Source organism: Podarcis liolepis (genome assembly GCF_965112155.1).
Source record: "Podarcis liolepis genome assembly, chromosome: 14".
In the NCBI taxonomy this organism is placed as follows: Eukaryota; Metazoa; Chordata; class Lepidosauria; order Squamata; family Lacertidae; genus Podarcis; species Podarcis liolepis.
Genome location: NC_139569.1, coordinates 9,322,521 through 9,347,510, shown reverse-complemented (window position 1 = coordinate 9,347,510; position 24,990 = coordinate 9,322,521). Strand labels below are relative to the sequence as shown.

The window sequence follows — 24,990 nt, the reverse complement described above, 5'->3', positions numbered from 1 at the left end:
TGGAATATATGTGGAGGAAGACTATTATTAGGCAGTTAAGAACATGCCTTACACCACGTCAGACCATTGTTCCACCTCCATTCTCCCATGCCCTCCTCCTTACATTGCCTGGGACAGCTAAGGGTTGTTCTTTGGCAAGCAGGACTCGCTGTCTAGGGCTAATAGCAAGCCACACTGGGACTGGCTGCATGAAGGTGCTACCCATTGGCAATGTGGCACTGCCAGTTTGCAGGGGCAATTCGCATTCACACCGTGTCTGTGAATGAACGTTTTCCAGCTCCAGACCATTGCAAACACAATTTCGTTTTCCTGAGCTTTCCACAAATAGCATTGTGCTGCTTTTGTGGTGTGGTGGTGGGGGAACCCCCTAAACCCTAGAAATGAAGAAAAAAAGAGAGTAGGATTTGGATTATTTTGAGTATTGAAGGGAAGATTGCAGGCTAGTGGGAAAATAACAGGCAAATATTTCTTTCCTGGCCAGGGCTTCACCTGGGATAGAGTTGTTAACAGGACAAAAGGTGTCGATGGCTCATCTGAGAGGAATTTGAGGCCTGGGCAGACGGAAGGTTGCCAGGGTAACTGGGTGCAAAGTGACAGGAAAAGAGGGTCTTTAGCAAGGTGTGCTATGAAGAAGAAGAAGAAGAAGAAGAAGAAGAAGAAGAAGAAGAAGAAGAAGAAAGACTGGGATCCATCTTGGGCAGGCTGGCTGAAGGCTGGCTGGGAGAGATGCCTTGGACTCCAGGGCTGCCCTGCTGTGGGGAAAAGGCCCCTTCTAAGAGGACCAAGCTGTAAGACCAGGACTTCCTCCATGCAGTCTGAAGGTGTAAATATGTGGATAGATTATATTTCTTAAAGCTATGACAGTCTCTGCCGCATCTTCAATTCTCCAAGGGAGCATAAATCCTGAGCCTTCCTGGAATTCTGCTACTACTTGGCAGAGAGTCAGTGTGGCGCCCAAGTTCTGTCACAGTACTGGTTTCTTTTTAATGGCTGCTGTTGAATGGCTTTCAGCTTGGTCTTCTCATGGCTGCTTCTGGGTCTTTGCCATACTTACGAACATCAGAAAAACCAGTGGCCCATTTCACGCATCCTCCTGTTTTCACAGTGGCCAGCCAGATGCCCGGAGGAAGCCCCAGAGCTGAGCCTGAGCACAACAGCAAACAATCTTAGCCACTTTGCAAGGCTTTTATCTTTGTACAGTAATGCGGGACAGAAATATTTTACCCAAGAAGGTAGAATCGCTTTTGCCTGTTGAGCTGTCGTGAAAAACTCTATAGAGTGAGGACAACTTTTTTTTAAAAGGTGTCAGCCTTAAAGAACAAGCTTAGAATAAATGGAAAACTAATTATATACACCCCCAAATACTGCAAGCTGTGTTAACTTTCTAAAAGCAGACTCCAAAACATTCCACTGAGCTTGGCCAGTGATTACAAAGGAGACAGCTGCCTTGAAAAGATGAACAATCACAAACTAGGGGGGCAGAGTTTGGAAAAGAGAATGACCTTGATTTATTTTTATTTAGCAACCCTCTGCATTTTGGGTAGCGGCGGTGTTAGCTCAGGTCATCGCCGGACTTTCGCTGTTTTGGGGTGGAATTTCGTTGCTCGCCGGCAAATTCAGGTAGTACAATTAAAGCTGATCGCACTTCCTTCCCAGAACTGGACATTTTTCAACCAGGAAAGTGACAGGAAAGTGTGATATAACGTTTGCTTGACACAACGTCGTATGGCCTCTCGTAAGAACAGAAGGCGTTGCTGCCGGATCAGGCCAGTGGCCCATCAAGTCCATCATTCGGTTCTCAAAGTGGCCAGCCTAGATTCCCTGTAGCAGCACATGCGAACAACAACACTCTCGCCTTCTGCGGTTTCCAGCAATTGGCTTTCAGAGGCAGGTTGCCTCTGAAGGCAGAAGCACGACATAGCCATGTAAATAAATCAGAATGCACGCTCAGTAAACAGAGGATGTTGTCAAAGGCTGCCTCCAGAAAGTGAGCATTTTGTAGGAGGGCTTCAAAGAAGTGCAAAGAAGTTTGCAAAATTTACAGCGGATTAAAATGTGCTCTGTTACTCCGGGGCAACAAATCCTCTTGACATAGCAATGGACGTTTTGCTGTTAGGAACGTGACAGAGAAATGCATGGGAGGGGGAAGATGTGTGATATGCAAATTATGAACACAGATGCATGAACGCAGTGCAAGGAAAACCAGGAGGAATGCTCCTTATTGTATACCCTCCATGGAAACAAATCAGAACAAATGTCCAAAAAAGAGCAGGCAGAGTATGAGTTCTGCTAATCTTGGTCCAAAGAATTCCTATTGGTATATAAATGCGGGTGGCGGTGTGGTCTAAACCACTGAGCTTCTTGGGCTTGCTGATCGGAAGGTCGGCGGTTCAAATCCCCGCTACGGAGTGAGCTCTTGTTGCTCTGTCCCAGCTCCTGCCAACCTAGCAGTTCAAAAGCCTACCAGTGCAAATAGATAAATAGGCACCGCTGTGGTGGGAAGGTAAAAGGTGTTTCCGTGTGCTCTGGTTTCCGTTATGGTCCTCCGTGCGTGATTTAGTCCTGCTGGCCACATGACCCAGAAAGCTGTCTGTGGACAAACGCCAGCTCCCTCAACCTGAAAGCGAGATGAGCACCGCAACCCTAGAGTCGCCTTTGACGGGACTTAACCGTCCAGGGGTCCTTTACCTTTTTAATAGAAGTCATTAGAACTGTAAACAAAAATATACGAATGGAATGTTTGCAGAGACCCCATCCTGGGGTCTTTTACCTTTACTTTATTGGTATATAAAGCCCTGAATGGCTTTGGACCAGTTTACCTACCGTATTGTCTTGCCCCATATATGCCCATTTGATTCCTTCGATCTGCAGAACGGGCATTGCCCTAGATGCCACATTCCACATTTCTAATCAATCGATCATTTAGTGTGGCAGCACTAGGCGTCTTCGCTGTGTCTTTTAGGCACCTGCTAAGAACATATTTTTGTTTAGGCAAGCCTAGCCAGGCATGTAGATGTTGACATGTTTTTTCCTTCTGTTGCTGTTAATTTTAATGTTGTTTTGCATGTTTCAAATGGTTTTAAGCTTTTTTTTTAAAAAAAATTATAATTGTAACATTCTTTGTAAACCGCTTGGGGTTTTCCTCCAACCAACTGGTACATATAAATTTTGTCGCACGAACACAGCTTTGTGCAAGCAAACCAGGATATACAGGTATGCTCAATAAACAGGTAGTCTGTGGGGAGGTCCAATGATGTACAACAGTGACCCAAAGTCATCAGTCACGGTGAGATTGGATGGCGGGTTAGGCAGGAACCATCAAGGTGTTTCTTTGGAAATGCCGGTTTTACCAGAGGAAGCCATATACTTTTTTTTTTTTTTTAAAAAAAAGCTCCTTGCTGTTTTGGCCTGAAGGATGGGTAGGGTGTTATGTGAAGAGCGAAAGAAATCCTCCTCACTTGCTGCTGCTTCTTCTTCTTTAAACAGATCTATTTAAAAACAAACAAATTAAGTGGAATGATTGTTGGCGAACAGGCTGACATTTGCTTTCATCTTCACCTGGTTCAGCTGGAATTTTTTTTTTCTAAAGCTAAATAAGTTTGAAGTGGAAAAAGCTCCACCCTTTGCCTTCTACGCTGGGCATTATTTGCTGGATCAATTTCATCCCTCCTTCATGGAGCTGTGTATAGATAGATAGATAGATAGATAGATAGATAGATAGTGCTTTTTCGGGGGGGGGGGAGTACACATAGCCCTAAACATTTTGTGAATCTTTGTACTTTTGTCCATTTACTGTACTTAGTTTTCCCGATTTGAACTATAAAATGGTGATTTTCTTGAGTCAAAATGAGAGTACCCCTAAACATTTTTTTAGGAAAAAGTGCTCTCTCTCTCTCTGTATATACAGTGCTACCTTGGATTACATACACTTCAGGTTACATACGTTTCAGGTTACAGACTCCGCTAACCCAGAAATATTGCTTCAGGTTAAGAACTTTGCTTCAGGATGAGAACAGAAATTGTGCTCTGGCGGTGCGGCAGCAGCAGGAGGCCCCATTAGCTAAAGTTGTGCTTCAGGTTAAGAACAGTTTCAGGTTAAGTACGGACCTCCGGAACGAATTAAGTACTTAACCTGAGATACCACTGTATATATTTTCTGCTTTACAATTTAGAATACTCATTTAAACATCCTTAAAGTATCACTGACTTCCCTCCTTCTCTTTCCATGGTTCATTTTGCATATCATAAATCCCTGCATATTTTACATAAAGTAAACCATTTAGTATTCCATTATTTCATCCACCAAAACTTATTTACACTGTTGGACTTATCTCAATGCTGCCAACGTTTTCAAGTGTACACAATTTCCTCCCATATATTCAATAAACATTTTCCAATCTTCTCTAAACGTATGTTCTTCCTGTTATCTTATTCTATCTGTTAAGTCTGCAAGCTGCACATATTCTGTCAACTTAAGTTGCCATTTTTCTTTCATCGGGACCTTGCTCGTTTTCCATTTTGGGACTAACAAAACACGGGCTGCAGTAGTGGCATACATAAATAACCTTTTTTGACACCTGGGAATTTCCATCTGAATTATCCCCAACAAAAAGGACTCTCTTTTTTTGGAAAAGTACTTTTAAACATTTTTTTCAATTCATTATGGATCATTTCACAATATTCTTTTACCCTTTTACAAGTCCACCACATATGAAAGAATGTTCCCAATGAGGTTGAGGGAAGATGGAGCTGTATTTATCATCATAGGAAGCTGGCAAGGGAGCCAACCTGATGACCTTCAGACACTGTTGCACTACAATTCCCATCACCCCTTGGCATGTTAAAGAGACATCAGCCTGGTCTCCCAGGTCCTAGTCTAGCCCCCTAACCACTATACAGCGCTGCCTCCTCACAGGAGATAAAATACACGAGACGTTTGCGAAAACATGTTTCCTGCTTGGCAAGACAGCATTAAAAAATTGTGCACACTGCGAGAAATTCACACTCCGCTGCAGATGAATTTTCGCGAGGGCGTAAAAAATAATAATTAAAAATCCATTGCAAATTCATGCAGAGCAGCAGAGTGCCAGAGACTGCAGAATGTGAAAGAAATCGAGATTGGCAGAGATGCCCATCCTAAGCTTGCGATATGCAAGAGTTTGCATTCTCCGGCGTTTGCTGCCGTCGCAAAATTGTGGCTTTTCCTGTTCCAGAATGCGGTGGGCGGAGGCCCTCCTTCTCAAGACTGCAACCGCTTGGTGATCCTAGTCTTTTGCAAGGAGTGTGAAAAATAGGACTGGAGCAGATCTGGCAAGAGAGAAATCGCTATTGAGCAAGGCCTAGGTTTGTGGGTGCAGCAGGAGGCTCCTCTAGGCTTGGAGCTTGCATATTTTCGGGAGGAATTCTCCTTCATCCCTGCCACGCCCAGCTTTGAAGCAAGGGGGGTGGGGAGGATTTGCAGAGTCGCCACCCTCCTACCTGGCCAGCCGCACCTTCCTTGCACCTGGAGGGGCTGGAGGCGCCCTCAAAAGAACCTGTTCCAGCACTTGCCAAGCCGGTTTGGGCATTGGGAAGAGCTTGGCTGAGGTGAGGCAGTGGGGGGGGGGGAGAGAAGAGAGATGGTTTTATGTCTCCCTTGCCCAAAGCGATGATGAGTCAGGCCAGGTAACTCACAGAGTGTCAGACCGACCTGTTCTGTGTCTTGTTTGCAAGCTGGCCAAAGAAGGCTCTGCTCTGAGCTGCTGGGGATTAACTTGCTTAAGCTAACACCAGCCTGCATCCTGGAAGGCGTGGACCTGTGGCTGTGTGGTCTGAGGAGGTGTCTTGGGTTTACAGACTGGTAATGATCCGAGAGCCAACAAGCTGCGACAACATCCATTGGTCAAAGTGCTTAGTGTCTTCCAAGTGAAAATTCAAAGTGGGCTCTGCATGCATTTCGCCAATGAAAATAGGGACGTCCCATTCCATAATGATAATTTTACTATTTATACCCCATACCTAGGGACGCATATGGTGCTGTGGGTTAAACCACAGAGCCTAGGAATTGGCGATCAGAAAGTCAGTGGTTTGAATCCTTGCAATGGGGTGAGCTCCCGTTGCTCGGTCCCTGCTCCTGCCAAACTAGCAGTTCGAAAGCATGTCAAAGTGCAAGTAGATAAATAGGTACTGCTCCGGCGGGAAGGTAAACAGCGTTTCCGTGCGCTGCTCTGGTTCGCCAGAAGCGGCTTAGTCATGCTGGCCACATGACCCGGAAGCTGTACGTCGGCTCCCTCGGCCAATAAAGCGAGATGAGCGCTGCAAACCCAGAGTCAGCCACGACTGGACCTAATGGTCCAGTTATCTTTATCTTTACCCCACACATCTTACTGGGTTGCCCCAAGCCACTCTGGGCAGCTTGCCACATATATAAAAACATTAGAAAACATTAAACATTAAAAAAACAACCCTTCCCTATATAGCAGGCATGTCCAAAGTCCGTTTCAGGGGCCTAATCCAGCCCGCCAATCAGTTTAATCCAGCCCCTGCAGCAGTTTATATCCTGGGCTAAAATCCTAAAAAACCCTCAACAACTTTAACCCTAAAAAAAGCTGAACAACTTCAATCTTAAAAAAAGGTTAACAACTTCAGTTGGCCCTATGGTCGGCCCTCGCGGCCCTTCACTTCATCAAATCTGGCCCTCTTTGAAAAAAGTTTGGACACCACTGCTATACAGGATTGCTTGCAGATGGTTCAGAGGTCGGATAACTTTGCACCCTTCAACATTTCTCCAGTGAAAATAGGGACATCCTAAGGAAAAGGTCTGTTCCAGCTCCTGCCAACCTAGCAGTTCGAAAGCATGTCAAAAAGTGCAAGTAGATAAATAGGTACCGCTCCAGTGGGAAAGTAAATGGCGTTCCCGTGCGCTGCTCTGGTTCGCCAGAAGCGGCTTAGTCATGCTGGCCACATGACCCGGAAAACTGTCTGCGGACAAACGGCAACTCCCTCAGCCTGTAAAGCGAGATGAGCGCCGCAACCCCAGAGTCGTCCACGACTGGGCTTAACTGTCAGGGATCCTTTACGTTTAAGGTTAATACTCACAGCATGACCAATGCCGTGGCTCAGAAGCTGTTGTTGAACTTCAGCTCCCATCATCTCTGACCATCAACCTGGCTGGCTGGGGCTGATGGCAGCTGGAGTTCACCAACACATGGAGGGCACACAACCTCATGAATGAATGAATGCCTTGCCACTCCTATGGTGTCCCCACACCTTCTGCACCACCCAAAATGCGTTTCCTCCTGCCATGTAGACAATAGGCGCATCGCACATGCTTTCCGTTCCCACCCCTCCTGTTTCAGCCACACCAAACCCTTCTCTTCCCCTTCTTTTCTTCTCTTCTCGGGCTAATCCTCCTGCCCCAGTCCAAACATGCCTCAAATGATCTCCAGGCTTAAGTGCCCATCGATCACGTTCCTTCTGTACGTGCTTCCCCTACGCAAACGGAACGGGTGCCAGCACAGCGGAAGCCGGTTTGCCAAACTGGCTTCGCTGCATGAGCAGAGAGGGCTTGCCTGTTAGGAAAGTAGAGGGAGAAATCTGTTTCGGTTTGATTTCATAGAATCGTGGAATTGGAAGGGAATCCAAGGTTCGTCTAAGCAATGCAGGAATCTCAACTAAAGCATCTCAACTGAAGATATAAGGTGACCCTCTCTAATTTAGAAAACGTTATGCAAATCATAACATAGCCACTCATTCTCTGAATATTGGGGGGATCCTGAGGGCCTGATAGCATGGCTTGGAGGGCCACACTTGGCCCCTGGACCTCCGGACTTGTGAGAAATATTCTCAGCACCTTGAGAGACGCCCCTCCCTGAAAACAAAACCATCATCCACCTGGTCTGAGTGCTCCATGCCAAATTCCCGGAAACGTTGGTATTTGTTTTAGCCACCTGGCTTTGCTGCTCACTATCAAGCTTTCACTTAGACATGTTCCGACAGTGCTTTCTCTTTCTTTCTTTCCCCACCCACCCTGAAGCTGGCAGAGCAGATGAGGAGCTCCCTCTTGCCGCTTGCCGGTTTGGACAAACACCGCTATCACCAATTGCCTCCCATGCAGACGGAGACCCCTGTTGGGTCAGACCAAAACAGACCAAAACAGCCAAATGGAGTGCTGTGCTTTGTGTCAGCTGCGTGGGGCAGGCTGGCAAGCTTCTGAGTCCCACAGAAGGCCTTTCTGCTGGACTCAAAGTTGGGGGTGGCCCAAATGCATGGGTGTAGCCAAGGAGGGGCAGGGAGGACGGCAGCTCCCCACAAATCAATGCAAATCTGAGGTTCTGCCCCCCTAACAAAAGCTTTTCTCTCCCCAACAAAAATCCTGGCTATGCCCATGTCCAAACATGATTGCCATCTTGAATAATATATTGATGGCAGGTAAGCCCCACCCTGCATAATCAATCACACAGCGCAGTGCATGCACACCATTTGAATGGCAATGCCCATCAACTTGGGGGGGGGGACCCCCTCAAATATTTTACGGGGGGGGAGCAAAGGGACCTTGGCTTCCTATGAGTGTCATATAGGGCACCCTGTTGCCATGGGATAGTTTGTCGTGCAATTAAACGTAACAGTGTAATAAGATCCTGGTGGATCGGGCCCATGGGCCACGATGTTTAGCATCTCTTTGCTCACAGTGGATGCCTCCAGGAAGCCCTCAGGGAGAACTGGAAGGCAGCAAGGATAACCCATACATACATCCCATGGAGATGAATGTTGGAAGATCTAGGGCAGGGGAAAGGAAGGACTTGTTCACATAGTCTTGCTGTCACAGTCTGGTCTACGGGTGATCAAAGTCCCGGCTGAGGATGTCGGGACCGGGGGCAAGATGGCAGGGTGGAAACAGGAACGAGAGTCCAGAAGCCAGGGGTCCGAGGGTCAGGAAGCAGGGAGTCACGAAGACAAGGGTTGAGTCAAGAAGCCGAGGTCCGAGGATCAGGAAGCAAGAAGCCAAACGCAGCAAGGCAGGAAACATGTTGCTGTGGCGAAGAGCCGAAGGGAAATGCTGACCTTCTATCCCTCACCTGTGCGGGCGCGCCTTGCATCGCCAGAACAAACTCAGGAAGGCCCCAGTCCTGTGAAGCCCTACTGGTCACAGGGCCTAGCTCCTGCACGCACTCCTGACACTTGCTGCAGGGAACTTATGGTCCTCAAGTTGTCACCAGACTACAAGCTCCATCAGTCCCAGCCAGCATGGTCAATGGCCAGGGCAGATGGGAGTCCAGCGAAATCTGGAAGGCCAAACGGTGTTTCTGTGCACTCTGGTTTCCATCACGGTGTCCAGTTGAGCCAGAAGCGGTTTAGTCTTGCTGGCCACATGACCTGGAAAGCTGTCTATGGACAAACGCCGGCTCCCTCGGACTGAAAGTGACATGAGCGCTGCAACCCCATAGTCGCCTTTGACTGGACTTAACCGTCCAGGGGTCCTTCACCTTTTTAATATAAGTCATTAGAACTGTAAACAAAAAAATATATGAATGGAAAGTTTGCAGAGAAGGTTCCAATCTGGTTTGTGAAGCAAGGATGCTGTTGGAAGGCTCTGCATGACTGAAAGTACCTGGGGGAGCAAGGGAAGCTCTCATTGTGCCCTATCAATAGGGAACTAAGAGAATAACAAAGCAACCCCACCCTGTAGAAACAAAAGGATTTTCCCGCTCCGGAACACACACCTGGAAAGCCAACAGACCTAGGCCTTTGATTTCTAGCCATACAGACATTTGAGTGCTTTTCCACAGAGGCAGATCATGTTCCAGCAGCCGTTCTGCCTTGGCTTCGAACCTTTTTTAAAAAAAAACCAGCCCACTTTGGGTTGTCTGGGTCTTTCTTGGGTGGTTGGGGTGGGTAATGTGGGTCGTATCATACATATAAAGCACTCTTCTTCTGTTCGTTGAAAGAAAATTATATAAAAATGATGTACCGTTGGTACCTAACACCGAGTAAAATTGTGAAAATGTACAAAACAAGTTCAAAACTGTGCTGGAAATGTAAAGAGATGGAGGGTACTTTTTACCATATATGGTGGACATGTACATTGGTAAAGGCTTTCTGGGAAATGTTAAAAAACCAGAAGCCTTTTTGCTAGGTATAATAGGTGAAGAGTTACCAAAAGACGATAAAAGACTTTTTATGTATGCAGCGACGGCAGCGAGAATGCTACTAGCCCAGAGATGGAAGGTTGTACCAGCAAAAGAAAAATGGCAGATGAAACTCATGGACTATGCAGAGATGGTGAAACTGACGGGAAAGATCCAAAACCAGGAAGATCAAATATTTTCTAAAGACTGGAGTAAATTTGTAATTTATTTAAAAGACCACTGTAAAAAGTTAAAATATTTGGCAGGGATGCAATGACACTTGTAACGTGGAATTATTTACGATTATGATGGTTATTTAACAGATGGATAATGGTAAAAGATGGAGCAAATCTAATCTTAAACATGGAAAGCATGGAGGCAGGGAAGGAGGCCTGAAGCTTCAAAAGAACCTTGTACCGTATTTTTCGCCCCATAAGACGCACCGGCCCATAGGACGCACCTAGTTTTTTGGGGGGGAAATAAAGGGAAAAAAAATTTATTCCCCCCCCAGGTGCGCTGCGCTAATCCCGAAGCTTGGGGCGTGCGGAGCTCAGCGCGCCCCAAGCTTCTGGGTGCAGGCAAGCTCTCCGCTAGCCCTGGGAGAGCTGGGTCTCCCACAGCTAGCGGATAGCTTCCTGAAGCCTGGAGAGCGAGAGGGGTCGGTGCGTACCGACCCCCCTCGCTCTCCAGGCTTCAGCGAAAGCCTGCATTCGCCCCATAAGACGCACACACATTTCCCCTTCATTTTTGGAGGGGAAAAAGTGCATCTTATAGGGCGAAAAATACGGTACTTTAATGTTTGAAATGGTTATGTTAAAATGCTTAAAATATGAAAAAACCAATCAAAAATTATTTTAAAAATACATGTAAAGCACTCTTATGTGACTCATAACCATCCTGGCTTCCCCCAAAGAATCTTGGGAACTGTAGTTTGTTCCGCTCTGCCACCTTGATCGTTTTGGCTGCCCTTTCCTGAGCTTTTCCTGAAGCAGAATACTTCTCCTAAGCCTTATTTCAGAAGGGGGTGGAATACTGAGGGCACCAATGAAGATCTCCGTGAACATATGCCTGCCCATGGGCACTGCATTGGCAACCCCTGTAAAGTGAGATTGGGGGCCACCATTGTGGAATTTGCATCCAGAACCTGCCTTGCGGTGCAGACTTCCATCCAGACTACCCTCACCTTGATCCGAGCAGGAAGAAGAAGAAGAGTTTGGATTTGATATCCCATTTTATCACTACCCGAAGGAGTCTCAAAGTGGCTAACATTCTCCTTTTCCCTTCCTCCCTCACAACAAACACCCTGTGAGGTGAGTGAGGCTGAAAGACTTCAGAGAAGTGTGACTAGCCCAAGGTCACCAGCAGCTGCATGTGGAGGAGCGGGGAAGTGAACCCGGTTCACCAGATTACGAGTCCACCGCTCTTAACCACTACACCACACTGGCTCTCTCTCAGAAATCAGGAAGTCCTGAAATGGAAGGAACATCTGCATGCAAATCTCCCTCGAATTCAGGTTTCTCGAGGACTAACCCACTTCTGGGGCTCACCGTTTTGCACATCCGAAACGTCACTTGAGAAAACCCAGCAAAGAAGTTGCCGGCGTTTGGACCCGTTTACAGTTCTGGCAAGCTTCTCTGAGAAACATCAGACTTAAACCCTCGCCATCCCTCTCCCTCCTCAGAGCCAGGTCTTTTGCAAAACAGATGGCCTGGCTTTGTGAAAGTCGGGAGCAGCAGAATGAAAGGACTTCGTTCTCCCTCCTTATTCTCATTTGTCTGCTTTCCTGCCCAAATGGAAACAGAGCAAACTTGGCAAAGCTCAACGCAGACAGAAATCAAGATTGCGCGTCATATTTCCTGCTCTTGGGAGCACTGCCTTTTCAGCGATGTGTGTGCTTTATGGGGAAAAGGGATACGCACACCCACCCCATTGTGTACCCACAACCTTCCCCCTTCCTTTTGGTGAATTGGGCTAAAGGCCTCTCCTTTTTTATGGACCAAACGGAACTCAGCAACATGTTCAAATGCTCTAGGCAGGCACGAGAGGCGGGGTTGTGTGTGATTCGATCCAGCTTGCATTGAAAGGCAAACCTGACTAAATTGTACTTCCCAAAACAATACACAAACCCAAACGCAGCTTTTGCCCTTATCTGAATTCTGCAGAGCGGTTCTCTAGCCAAGTCACGTGTGCACAAATGCGGGAAAGTGTGCACAGAAATGCAGAGATCAGTGAAATCAACACAAAACAATGCACTTCTATCGGGGGAAATTGCTTTGCAGAACTGCGTAAACGTTAAGTGAAATTGCATACAAAGCCTGCGTACGTTAAGGGACTTTTGTCCTAAAGTGCTGGTGGACTTCCACAAGGACTTCTTCCACGAGGACTTCTATGCCCCTTCTTCTCTCCTTCTCATAGGTGCTGACTCCCTGGGGCTCTGGGTGCCCGAGTACCCACAAAATTCCCATATGAAGGTGTTGAATGGTTGGGGAAGGACCCTGAGTGAGAGGCAGGGGATGGAAGATCTTGCAGGGTGAGAGATGGGAAGAAGAAAGGGAAGCTGCCAGGTGAGAGACAAGGACTAAGAGCTCCCGTATTTTTCGCTTTATTAGATGCACCGGACGATTGGACGCACCTAGTTTTTAGGGGAGGCTCCCCACTCCCCTGCGGAGACTTCATCCCGTGGCTAAGCCAGAAGCCAAGACAGCCAGCGGGATGGATCCCACTCACTGTCCTGGCTTCTTTAGCCACGAACATCCTCTCCCGGGCAAGGGGAGCCTTCATCCCCAGCCCAGGAGAAGCTGCGGGCGGCTAAGTCTCCCCCAAGAGCTGCACTCCCTTTAAAGAGCATGCAGTGTGTGTGTGTGGCTCTTGGGGGCTTTTCCCGAGGAGGGAGAAGGGCAGCTCTTCTCCCTCCTCAGGAAAAGCCCCCGAGAGCCGAACACATGCTCCCCGCGGCTCTTTAAAGGGAGTGCTGACAGAGCCTCCTGCCTGCATTGGCTGCATAAGATGCACACACATTTCCCCTTACTTTTTAGGAGGGGAAAGGTGCGTCTTATAGAGCGAAAAATACGGTACCTTTGATAAAGGACTGTCAGGGAACTGCCATTGGAACAGGGGAGGGAGGCAGGGGGATACAGAGAGCCTCCGATGCTTAGTCTAGAGGTGGGGAAAGCCACACCTCCAGTTGAGCAGAGAGGGAAGGGGGCAGCCAAGAGAGGGGAGGGCTTGAAGATGCTGCTGAGAGCTCACCTAGCCCAGCTGGCCAGGAGGCACACATGCCGTTTCCGTCGCCCAGCTTGCGCAGAGGGGTGAAACGTAAGGAGGGGAGGTGGAGATTTGGGGTGTCTAAGTTCTTATGTTGGGGGAGAAACCGGAAGGGTCCACTCCCAGAATCTGCAAGTGACTAAGACGGACATGAACTTAGGGGTTCTGCACTTTAAATAGTTTGCACCAATAAAACCTGTAAAAGACAGGTCGGAGTCCTGCCTGGTTACTCACGAGCAACCACCATCAGCACCTGACAAAGACTCTTGTGTTTTCTTTTCTCTTTCTCTTTCTGTTTTTATTTATATTTCACTTATTTCATTTTATTATGAAAAGCTTTAATAAAATCTTATTGGGGGGGGGAACAGAGTATTGCTCCTTCCGTTTCCAGGGTCTGAGCTGTGCATCGCATTCCTTAGGGAGACAAAAGAGGCAGGTGAGCAGCTTTGGGGAAATCCCAAAGTTAGTACAAAACAAATCTTTAGGGAAAAATGTTGTGTGTGTGTGTGTGTGTGTGTGTGTACCCCTAAAACAGCCTAATGGGGTCTGGGCATGTTTGGTGTCCATGGAACACTGGCTGACAGCTGGGGGAGGGAACAGAAAAACCAGGTGGAAGGCGAGACGGAATGGAGAAACCTGAAGTGGGGCTTGGCTGGCTGAGATGACTGGAATAGCAAACAGGAGCACTCAGCGTTGCAACATTTTTTGCTGCAAATCCTGCTTGTTTGCTTTTTTTACAAAAATATAAACAGAGTGTTAAGTAGAGACAGACAGCAGACATTCCTACCAGCCAGAAGGTTGCTCAAAGAATGACTTCAACAAGTTTCAGTCAACACCAGCTAGAAAGTCACAATTTTCTCTCTTCCCCCACAAACTGCTAGATATTTTTGACATTATTTATTCGGGGTGAGGTGGGGAGCAACACACACACTACCAATGCCCATAGGTATTTGGGGGTGGGGAAAGCTTCCTTCTGCCATATTGCACCCTCTTTCCTTACGTCTTTGGGAAACCCTAGAACATAGCTGTCAACATTTTCCTTTTTATAAGGGAAATTCCCTTATTCCGAACAGGATTCCTCACAAGAAAAGGGAAAAGTTGACAGCTGTGCCCTAGAATAACACCTGAAAAAGGCTTCTGTATCTCTGTCCATCAAAACTCCTTCTCTGCCTCTTTTCATCAGCTGGTGGGATATGACTTTCTTCAAGTCCACATGGGTATCTCATTCAAAGCACACACAGAGAGACATCCAGCTATCAGGGCACCATTGTCTACCATGCGCTCTCACTGGCGAAACCACACCAGCCAGCCGTGCTGGAGCAGGAAGGGGCAAACCAGCTATCAATATGATGTAGATGTCATCATCCCGGGAGCTCATGCTGGAGGGCAGGTAAGAGATCCAGTAACTAGAAATGATAGTGATGACCTCAAAGGAATGCCAGGCCACCACCATGTTTATTTCTGTTTTGACAGGGCTGCAGGGTTGCATTTTTACAGCAGGGCTTGGCGAAGCCAGCAACACATGCCCCTGTTTTTGCCGTTCACCACGTCCGGGCTGTCAAACCACAGCAAAGCCTAGCCCTGCCCAGCTGTGTTTGGTCAAATCCAGTCCTTCATCACTCCCGATCTCCTTCTCCCTCGAGTCACTCCTCACTGGCTAACTTGAGATCGGAGCCGGCCCTACCAGGAGGCATGCTGAACATCTCGACTCAGGCAGCGGATTGGGAGGCGCAGCCAAATGAGCTCCCCCACCCACTCCACACTGCTGCCCCTGTGAACCCTGTGGGCAGCTGCCTTGCTGGTTTGTCGGTGATGGCTCCGACCTGGTGGAATGCTCTGTCCCATGAGACCAGGGCCCTGCGGGATTTAACTTCCTTCCGCAGGGCCTGTAAGACAGAGCTATTCTGCCTGGCTTTCAATTTGAACTTAGCCTGATCTTTTATTCCCCTTCCTTCCCTCCCCTTCCCCTTTTTATGAAGATTACCTACTCTGGGATCCCACAGCTAATTCTCCCCTGGTCTCCTCGCTGGCCCAAATAGGACTAACTTAGCCAGCTAGCCCTGCTGATCATCTAATGTTTATTGGAAGGATTTTCCCCTAAATTGATTTTTGAATTCTGAATTTATTGTTATTCACGTTTTATACTGTATTTTATGCTGTTTTTTGTTGCATCAATTAAGTGTTTTAAATTTTTTGTTAGCCGCCCTGATCCCAGTTTTCTGAACTGGGAAGGGTGGGGTATAAATAAAAATTTATTATTATTATTATTATTTGTTGAGGGCCAGGCTTGCAACTGAAGCCTCTCTGCCACCTGGGCACCCCAGCACCCAGTTGGCACCCTACTAGAACCCCTGTTGCTGCTATGCATAGAACACCCATTCTAACTCACAGAGACGTCTGATTCTGCTGAATCAAGCAAAGCCCTTCCGGTGCATCACTTTCCTTCTGGCAAAAAGCCCCGTCTTTAGGAGGAGGCTGGTTTGTTGCGCAAAACCTCCTGGTCCGCATTAATTGCGGGACCTGGATTTGCTAGCTTGAGACTGGATCTTACCAGCAAAGCAGCAACAGTCTTGATGAGGCTTCCTCAACCTCGCCCCTCCAGATGTTTCTGGCCTACAACTCCCACGATCCCTAGCTAGCAGGACCAGTGGTCAGGGATGATGGGAATTGTAGTCTCAAAACATCTGGAGGGCCGAGGTTGAGGAAGCCTGGTCTTGATGGTCTCCAAGACCTGCTTGGCTTCAGCACAGTGGCAGCTTCGTGTGCCTTCCCACCACCCCCTGTCGACAGGAGCAAGCAGTAAATTGTGTTGTGGTTAACTCTTCGTTAGCAAAACAGGATTGGCACGGGAGCATCAGGCCTAATGAGCACAGCAACTCAGGTCTTGCTGAGGCTGAAGGTCCCCATCTCCCCATAGGTGCCCAAGTCCCTTCCTCTCCAGGGTTTCCGCCCCAAGCAATCTGAGACTGTGCCTGCATGCCTGCCTTTGCTCCTCCCGTTTCACGCCTCTCTTGGTCCAGGGAATTAAGGCAGGAGGGGAGCTTGTTGCAGAAAAAAAGGAAGACATTTGTGCCTCTTCACCAGCCTGACTCACTTCTGCCTCTTGGCCTTCTTCAGCCTCCTCTCCTGCTTCTACTTCTGCCTCTGATTCTGGACTTCTCTCTACCACAGACTCCCCCCACTCTAGTTTCCGACACCCCCTCTTCCCAGTCTTCTTCCTCTGATCCCACCGCCACTCCCCAGACTCTGAGCTTTCTCCCCTTGATGATTCCCCAGCTGGTTCCTCCCACAATTCCTCTGTGTCCAACCAGTCGATGACACCCGCACTACAACTCCCATCCGTCACAGCCAGGCTGGCCAATGATCAGGGCCAATGGGAGGTATGGTTCAGTTAGAAGGTCACAAGCTTGCCATTCCTGGGATAAAGGCGCACAGGAAGCTGGAGGCAGAAGGACCCACATCTAGGTGCAGTCCGGTGCGTGGGCTTCACCAGGAAAGGTACAACGGTGATTATTAGCAAACATCTAGCAAATGGATTGCGATCCAGCTCAGTGACTTGTAGGGACCTCCAAAATCAGAGCTGCATGCCTCAGGAATGAGGTCATGGTTCTGGCAACTCGGCTGCGTCTGGTCCGCTAATAACATTTCCAGAGGTAACTCTCCAGCTTATCTTGGCAGTTCCTGGCGGGAGTCTTCGCTGGGGCTTACAAGTCGCTTGCAACGTTAGCACCGAAAGAGCATTTGAGGAACAGAGGGAGTTGCCTTACGCATAGTCAGACCATGGGGTTTGTTGAGCTTAGTACAGTGGTACCTCAGATTAAGTACTTAATTTGTTCTGGAGGTCTGTTCTTAACCTGAAGCACCACTTTAGCTAATGGGGCCTCCTGCTGCTGCTGCGCCGCCAGAGCACGATTTCTGTTCTCATCCTGAAGCAAAGTTCTTAACCTGAAGCACTATTTCTGGGTTAGCGGAGTCTGTAACCTGAAGTGTATGTAACCTGAAGCGTATGTAACCCGAGGTACCCCTGTATCACTTATACCAGGTGTCAGCAAGGTTTATCTTGCCTGGGCCGGATCGGTCCCATGGAGAACCCTCCATGGGCCGGATTGCGTGCCTGCCCGCAATTTTCGGCATCTGCGTAGACGCGATTTCTGGTGCTGCGGAAGCGAGTCCCCGCACTGCGCTGCCTTGGTTTAGTGCAGCGCGTTAGTGGGTGGCTCAGTTTGGGGACGGCTTGTGGGCCGGTCAAACGACCTCTGCGGGCTGCTTCCAGCCCATGGGCCTTAGGTTGGTGACCCCTGGTCTACACTAATTGGCAGGGGCTGGGAGCCTCTCTCTCTCTCTCTCTCTCTGTGTGTGTGTGTCTAACTTAGAGATGCCACACAGGAATGAACTGAGAACGTTTTGCTTGCAAAGCTCATGATTGACCGTGGTGCTGGACCACTTCTGGAGAAAAGAACAAGAGTTAACACTGCAGCTGCGACCCAGGGGATTAAAGGACAGGATGGAGGGAGTTGCACCCCTGTGGTGCTCCCAACTCACGTCTTCCATGCAACCATCTAGTAAAACAACAAAAACAGGACAGCCTTGTAGTATGATATCACCCTGTTTGGCACTTCCCCATGCCTTGCGAGTGGCATCAGTCAGGGAACAGGGTGGGGGCTCTCCAAGCTGCCATGCGCTCTCGACATGTCAAGGATGATTTCCGTCTTCCACATTCTGCGGCCCTGACTGCGCAGCCTGTCCTGTGGCTTCTGCGAGGGACGCCCTGTGAACGCCCCTGTTCTCATACCAAAGCCTGCACTCTCCACTGTTATTACGCATCACCAAAGGCTTTGGGTTTGACAGTCATAGGTTGCATTCGTTTATCTTTACGATTCTCTCCCCAGTTTCATCGGATCGTAGAAATGTAGAGTTGGAAGGGACCCCCAAAGGTCATCTAGTCCAAGCCCCTGCAATGCAGGAATCATGGCTAAGGGATCCCTGGAAGATGGCGATCCAAACACTCCTCAGAAACCTCCAGGAAAGGAGAGTCCACCGGCTTCCGAGGGAGATCGTTCCACTGCCAAGCGCCTCTTACCATCAGAAAGGTTTTCCTAATGTTTAGCTGGAATCTCCTTATGAGATGGAGAGGAAAGGAGATTTGAAAGCCTAGGCAGCAAATCTCCTTCTAAAGGTAAAGGTAAAGGTAAAGGGACCCCTCACCATTAGGTCCAGTCTTGACCGACTCTGGGGTTGCAGCACTCATCTCGCTTTACTGGCCGAGGGAGCCAGCATACAGCTTCCAGGTCATGTGGCCAGCATGACTAAGCCGCTTCTGGTGAACCAGAGCAGTGCACAGAAACGCCGTTTACCTTCCTGCCGGAGTGGTACCTATTTATCTACTTGCACTTTGACATGCTTTCGAACTGCTAGGTTGACAGGAGCAGGGACCGAGCAACGGGAGCTCACCCCGTCGTGGGGATTCAAACTGCCAACCTTCTGATCGGCAAGCCCTAGGGTCTGTGGTTTAGACCACAGCACCACCAGCGTCCCACGACAGTGACAGTTAGCACTCAGTTAGACAGATTGCACTCTTCTGTTTGACACATTTGTTGAGCATTCATCCCAATTTGCTTCCACAAAACGTATGTTAGATGACGATGATCACAGTTCCAATAATTTATTCCCAAATGGCCACCTGTTTTTCTGCCGTCTCTATATCAGCTCTGGCCAGGGCCGGATTGAGGTTTGATGAGGCCCTAAGCTACTGAAGGTAATGGGGCCCTTTATATGTCCAGCTGTTCTTTGTCAACAACAAATTGTCCCTGTTTTTTGTGTTGAATATATGCTATGTTGTAATTTATGGTCAGTTAAGAAGAAGTATCCAGTTTCTTTTCCCCTTTAAATTTATTTTGGGCCCCCAAGAGACTGTGGCCTTAAACTATAGCTTGTTTAGCTTATACATAAATCTGGCACTGGCTGTGACACGCAAGCTATAGATCCTGGCTACCAGCCCCTTAGATATGCCATCCACTGAGTTCAGCAATATTTCAAAGGTGTAAAAGGGTCCTCATAGCCTGTTCATGAAATGAAATCTCCAACCTACTGCCATTATTCCGAAATGTGTGCCTATGCACTTAAATTAGCATGTGCAAATGTTAAGCAAACTTGTCCTCTTGTTTTGGCAATGCTTTCCCTTTGTGTAGGCAATGCACAACCCTGGCCACCCTTGGTAGAACTGACTTGGGTGTCCTGTTCCAACTGGGTGCCCTCAGGGGATAGAGGGAGCCAATCGCTGGAAGCCTCAGCCTCTTACCAAAACATATATTGAGGAGAGCAGAGTTCAAGGTGGAGGGCAGTGCAAGCAAGCCAGGTTCAAGCCCAGGGAATCGGCTGAGGCGCCAAAACCAGCCTTCAGAGGCAAGTTCAATCCCACAGGCAGCCCAGGGAGCAAGTGAACAAAACCAAGTTTGGAAACGACAAGCCAGAAGCCTGTATTGCTTTCAGGAAAGAGAATACTCAGGAGGGAGACCTTCTATATTCAGGCCTCCTAGACCACACCTGAACCACAGGTCAAGGAAGTTGCCAGGGTTACTTGCTCATGAGGAATCCTCCTGACGAGGTGTTTGAGGATTTTGGGTCCTTAGGCACAGGCTAGATTGCTGCTTTGGGGCCTGGACCTTTTGGTGACCTTGAGAGAGTGCCACACCTGACCTGAAGTCTCCAGGTTTACCGGGTCTCCTCCAGGTGGCAGGCAGAGGGCTTGCCTCTTCAGGTGGGCAAGAGTGCCTTTGGTAAAGAGATTAAGAAGTCCACAAGCTTCAGCCTAGCAGAAGCCGGCTGCAAATTCTAGCAGAGACACTCTGGGAAGATCTGCCTTCTTCCAATTCCCTCTCCCAATTAACCTCCGTCTCCAGGGGCTGTCCCCATGACATCACCAGGGGCCTCCCCTCCATGACATCACCAGATGTCTTGTTCCTAGTTCTCAGGTGTGGGCGCTGAAAACCTCAAGGTATGGGGTGCTCCTGGCTTGGCAAGCCAATCTGGAATTAAGGGGCTTTGGGCTAGCATAGCCTACCTCACAGTTTTGTCATGAGAGTAAATGAGAAAAGGTGGAGGATCCTTATACATACCACCTAGTTTCCTTGGAGTGAGAATGGGATAAAAATGCAGCCAACCTATGAAGACTTATGAATGATGGGGATGTGCTGGGTTTTTCCGGTTGATATCAGCCTCTTCCCCTTAAATCAGGGGTAGGCAACCTAAGGCCCGTGGGCTGGATACGGCCCAATCGCCTTCTAAATCCGGCCCGTGGACAGTCCAGGAAACAGTGTGTTTTTACATGAGTAGAATGTGTCCTTTTACAGTGGTACCTCGGGTTACAGACGCTTCAAGTTACAGACTCCGCTAACCCAGAAATAGTACCTCGGGTTACGAACTTTGCTTCAGGGTGAGAACAGAAATTGTGCTCTGGCGGTGTGGCGGCAGCAGGAGGCCCCATTAGCTAAAGTGGTGTTTCAGGTTAAGAACAGTTTCAAGTTAAGAACGGACCTCTGGAATGAATTAAGTACTTAACCCGAGGTACCACTGTATTTAAAATGCATCTCTGGGTTATTTGTGGGGCCTGCCTGGTGTTTTTACATGAGTAGAATGTGTGCTTTTATTTAAAATGCATCTCTGGGTTATTTGTGGGACACAGGAATTCGTTCATTTCTTTTTTCAAAATATAGTCCGGCCCGCCACATGGTCTGAGGGACGATGGACCGGCCCATGGCTGAAAAAGGTTGCTGACCCCTGCCTTAAATGCTTTTACATTTCAGTAGCAGCTGGCTTTGGAGCTGGTTGGCTGATTGCTTTTATGTCTCCCCTTCAGCTATAGCGCCTGGTTGGGAGCCAGAGAACATGTCCCTCTCGAAGCACAAACCTCTCACTGTTCTCAGGCAAAGACTCCTTGGACAGAGCATGTCCCTCCACTATAATTCACTTACTTTGAGCTCCTTCCAGCCAGCTAGTCAGCTGTTTGCAGCTAAGCTGACTTGTTAAGTTGGCAAAATCAGCAGTTTGTTCTGAAGAGAAGCTGCTACTTCCTATTGCCTGTGTGATGACATTGATTAAGATAAATGTAACCCGAGGTACCATTGTAGTTGCTTTTGACTGTTTCTACTGATACAGTGGTACCTCGGGTTACAGACGCTTCAGGTTACAGACGCTTCAGGTTACAGACTCCGCTAACCCAGAAATAGTACCTCAGGTTAAGAACTTTGCTTCAGGATGAGAACAGAAATCGCACAGCGGTGGCAGCGGGGGGCCCCATTAGCTACAGTGGTGCTTCAGGTTAAGAACAGTTTCAGGTTCAGAACGAACCTCTGGAAAAAATTAACTTCTTAACCTGAGGTACCACTGCACAGTGGTATCTCGGAACTCAAATGGCTCCATTCTCGAATATTTCGGCTCCCGAATGCCAAAAACCTGGAAGTAACTGCTCCGGTTTTTGAACATTCCCTGGAAAACAAATGTCCCACACGGCTTCTGCTGTGCAGAAACCTAGCTGTCGGCTAATTGGAAGCCACGCCTCGGAACTCGAACGTTTTGGAAGTTGAACGGTCTTCCGGAACGGATTATGTTCGAGTTCTGAGATAATACCTGTAATGTTATTGCTTTATTCCCTTTGCAAATCGCCTTGAGGGTTTTCCTTTGAATAATCGAGCGATATATAATTTTTATGAAGGAAATAAAGAGAAACAAAATAGACTGTCAATGCAGCACGTGCACTGTGAGGTACAAGTCCCTTGCCTGAGCACATTACAGTCTAGAAAAAGAGGTTTGGATGCTAGAGTAGAGAGATTCCTGCATTTCAAGGGGTTGGTCTAGATGACCATTGGGGTCCCTTCCATCTCTACACTTCCATGAATCTGATAGGTGCAGGTTAAACAGGAGACCAAAGATAGGATAATAAAGGCACAGGGAACAGTTTCTCAAACACCTTGACTTCACAGACCCCTTGATGAACAAATAAAGTCATTGTCGACCCCAAAGCCTTATCAATATAAACAAAATAGAGTATGTATTTTAAAAATTAATATACAAGAAGGACATCAGAATTATTATTTTTGTACTTTAAAAAAGAATGGGTTAAAAAGGTGAAACTCTGTTTTGCTTTGGACCAGTCACTGTCTCTCAGCTGAGTCTACCTCAAAGGGTTGTTTTTGTGGGGATTAAATGAGGAGGGGGAGAACCGCACCTTGAACCTCTTGGAGGAAAAGGTTGGGGGTATAAATGCAATAAATAAGTATGAAATAGTACTACCAGTTGCCAGCAGCCATCAAAAACCATTGAGGAAAAAGCCTTAGTCATCAGTGCCCATTAAGAAAATAACTGTTAATTATCCACCAGCCTTTTCAACAGACACCACACATGTTTCCAACTTGCATGCAAGAGATTCTTGGCTTTAGTTTTTTTTTTTAAAGAAAGATTTCACTGAATGAAATCCAATTTGAAGTGATCTCAGTAGCTTGGGAGGTGGAACAGGTTTGTTGCGTGTGTGAAATTCAAAAATTAAAGTAATTTAGGGTGGGGTGGGGTTTTTTGCTGTATTTTGTTGTATTTTAAAAATGTAGTTTGAAGCCAACACCTTTAAAATATATTTTTTTAAAAAAAATGTGATTAAGTACAATTTAAAGGAGGACGGGAGAGAAGACACTTTTAATTCAGCTCAGCAAAACGCAGAATGTCCCCCGGTTTTTAAGGAAAAAGCTCAGCCAAGTTGCAGCTTAGAAAAACCTTATGGAGAATGAAAAGTCTAAAACTTCAGAGACGGGGCAAAGCAGCACAGTTCTTGGAAGCAACACCATATTTGCAGCCATAAATTCACAAGGCAAGGGAGAACATCTGGAAGACAGTTTATTCCAGTGAGGGGCAGGAAACAAACAAATGCCCCTCTCCCAGTTTCCCCAGTTATGGGAACGTACCCTAAACATTTGGGAGTGGAGGTCCGTGGTGGGTGAAATTTGCAGATCTGGGGCTTTCCTGTTTAAATCTCTTTCTCCCGCCGCTCTGCAGAGAGTGAAGAGAGAGATTGATTGGCACATTTGAAAAAAAAAATCCTTTTCTTCCCCTCTCCCCCTTTTCCACACCCAGCTCGGATTCTGACATCACCAATTGCTCCAGAAGGAGGCGGCGGCCAAGGGCAGCCCTTCAAAACAAGCTGCGCTTTCCGCCGCCTCGGCCAGCCCTGTGAACAAGAACCCAGCCAGCCCTCAGTGGCTAACAACCCCAGCCGGTGAGTAGCCAAAAAAAACCTTGGAGGGAGTGGGAGGCTGGGACTGGGGGGGGGGGGAGGAAGAGATTTTTAGGGAAATTACGGATCCTTCTTTAAATGCAAAAAGAAAAAGGTTGGGAGCCGGATGTGGGAAGGAAGGGAAGGGATGCAGAAAAGCGAAATAGGATCTCGGTGCGAATTAGAGAGGAACTTTGCTAACAAAGGAGGAGGGAAAGGAAGGCGCGGAGAGCGATTTTCAACAACTTCAGCCAGAGTAATTCTCCCTCTTCCGCGCCGCCCTCTTAAGTGCCTTCTTTCTGCAGCTGTTTCTTTTGGGGGGGGGGCGCGTCTTAAAATCCTGCTTTTCCCCTTGCAATTTTGTTTGCACTGCGCTTATTTCAGATGCAAGGGCAGGCAGGGGAGATCAAGGAGTGTTTGCGTGGATCAGTCGAAAATGCAAAGTATATATTTTTCCCCCATCTGAGAAAGAAGCAGCAAGCTTGGGTTTTACAGAGCGGGGGGTTTAAATCCGTTTCTTGTCTTTTAAAAACCCCCCCACAAAGTTAGCACCGTCGGGCTTTCTCGTGTGTGTGTGTGTGTGTGTGTGTGTGTGTGTGTGTTTTAAAAGTTGTTTCCTAGCATGCTTTCCTGGGATTGAGCCCCCACACGGGTGGCCGGCATTTCTTGTGGGTTGACGACTGTCTCCCCTCTAGTGGGGCGAAAGGGGATTACTCTTGGATTCAGCCAAGCTTTTTCACCACATGTCGGTTTGCGCTTTGTGGTTGCTCTTGGCTCGCTTTGCAGCTTCAACCTGCACGCGCGCAGCACCCATCGTGGCCAGCTAAGTGTAAATTCTGGTTCGTGGCTTTATTATTACCCACACGAGGGTCGTCATAGCTGAGCAAGAGGCAGCTCGTGGATGGCTTGCAAAAAGTCCCAGGTTCAGTTCCTGACATCTCCAGTTTAGGAAGGATCAAGGGACAAGAGGAAGCGGCCTTAGAGTCGGGGCATCGGTGCGCCTTTCCCATTATCCCCTGCACGGACCGGCAGCAGCTCTGCAGGGTTTAGGGCAAGGGAGTATTTTTCCAGCTCCACCTGGCAGCGCCAGGTGTCGATCCTTGGACTTATTTGCATGCAAAGCAGATGCTGTACTACTTTCCCCCGGCATCGAATCTCCTCTATGCAAAGCAGTAGCTGAACAAAGTAATAGATTTGTGACCGTCCCAGCTGCTGTGAGTCTCCCAGGACTGACACCCCAAGTGGCTGGAATATATGGGTGCAAAAGTCTGTGGCAAGGCGGAAGGGTGGGTTGGCTACTGCCCTCCCAAAAGAGAAATCGTTTGCGTATTGAGTCCACCAATTCCATCGCTAATGGGGATC

At 48.0% G+C, this 24,990-nt stretch overlaps 1 protein-coding gene and 1 long non-coding RNA gene across 5 annotated transcripts in view; one reads left to right on the top strand and one right to left on the bottom strand.

Annotated features, from left to right (window-relative positions):
* Positions 1 to 1,471: 1,471 nt before the first annotated feature.
* LOC310693001 lies at positions 1,472 to 7,987 on the bottom strand. The gene is made up of 2 exons (XR_014518949.1): positions 7,873 to 7,987; positions 1,472 to 3,488 (listed from the first exon to the last, which is right to left on the bottom strand). It is a non-coding gene; the product is annotated as an uncharacterized lncRNA (long non-coding RNA).
* A 15,260-nt stretch (positions 7,988 to 23,247) lies between these two features.
* The window catches only part of EMP2 (epithelial membrane protein 2), a 31,904-nt gene continuing 30,161 nt past the window's right edge, over positions 23,248 to 24,990 (top strand). For 3 of the 4 annotated variants that reach the window (XR_014518930.1, XR_014518931.1, XM_083474580.1), the window contains exon 1: positions 23,484 to 23,631. The gene's annotated coding sequence lies outside the window, so the exon portion shown is untranslated. Of the gene's footprint in view, positions 23,632 to 24,990 lie in introns of all 4 variants that reach the window. The other variant, XM_083474581.1, reaches the window with a different exon arrangement.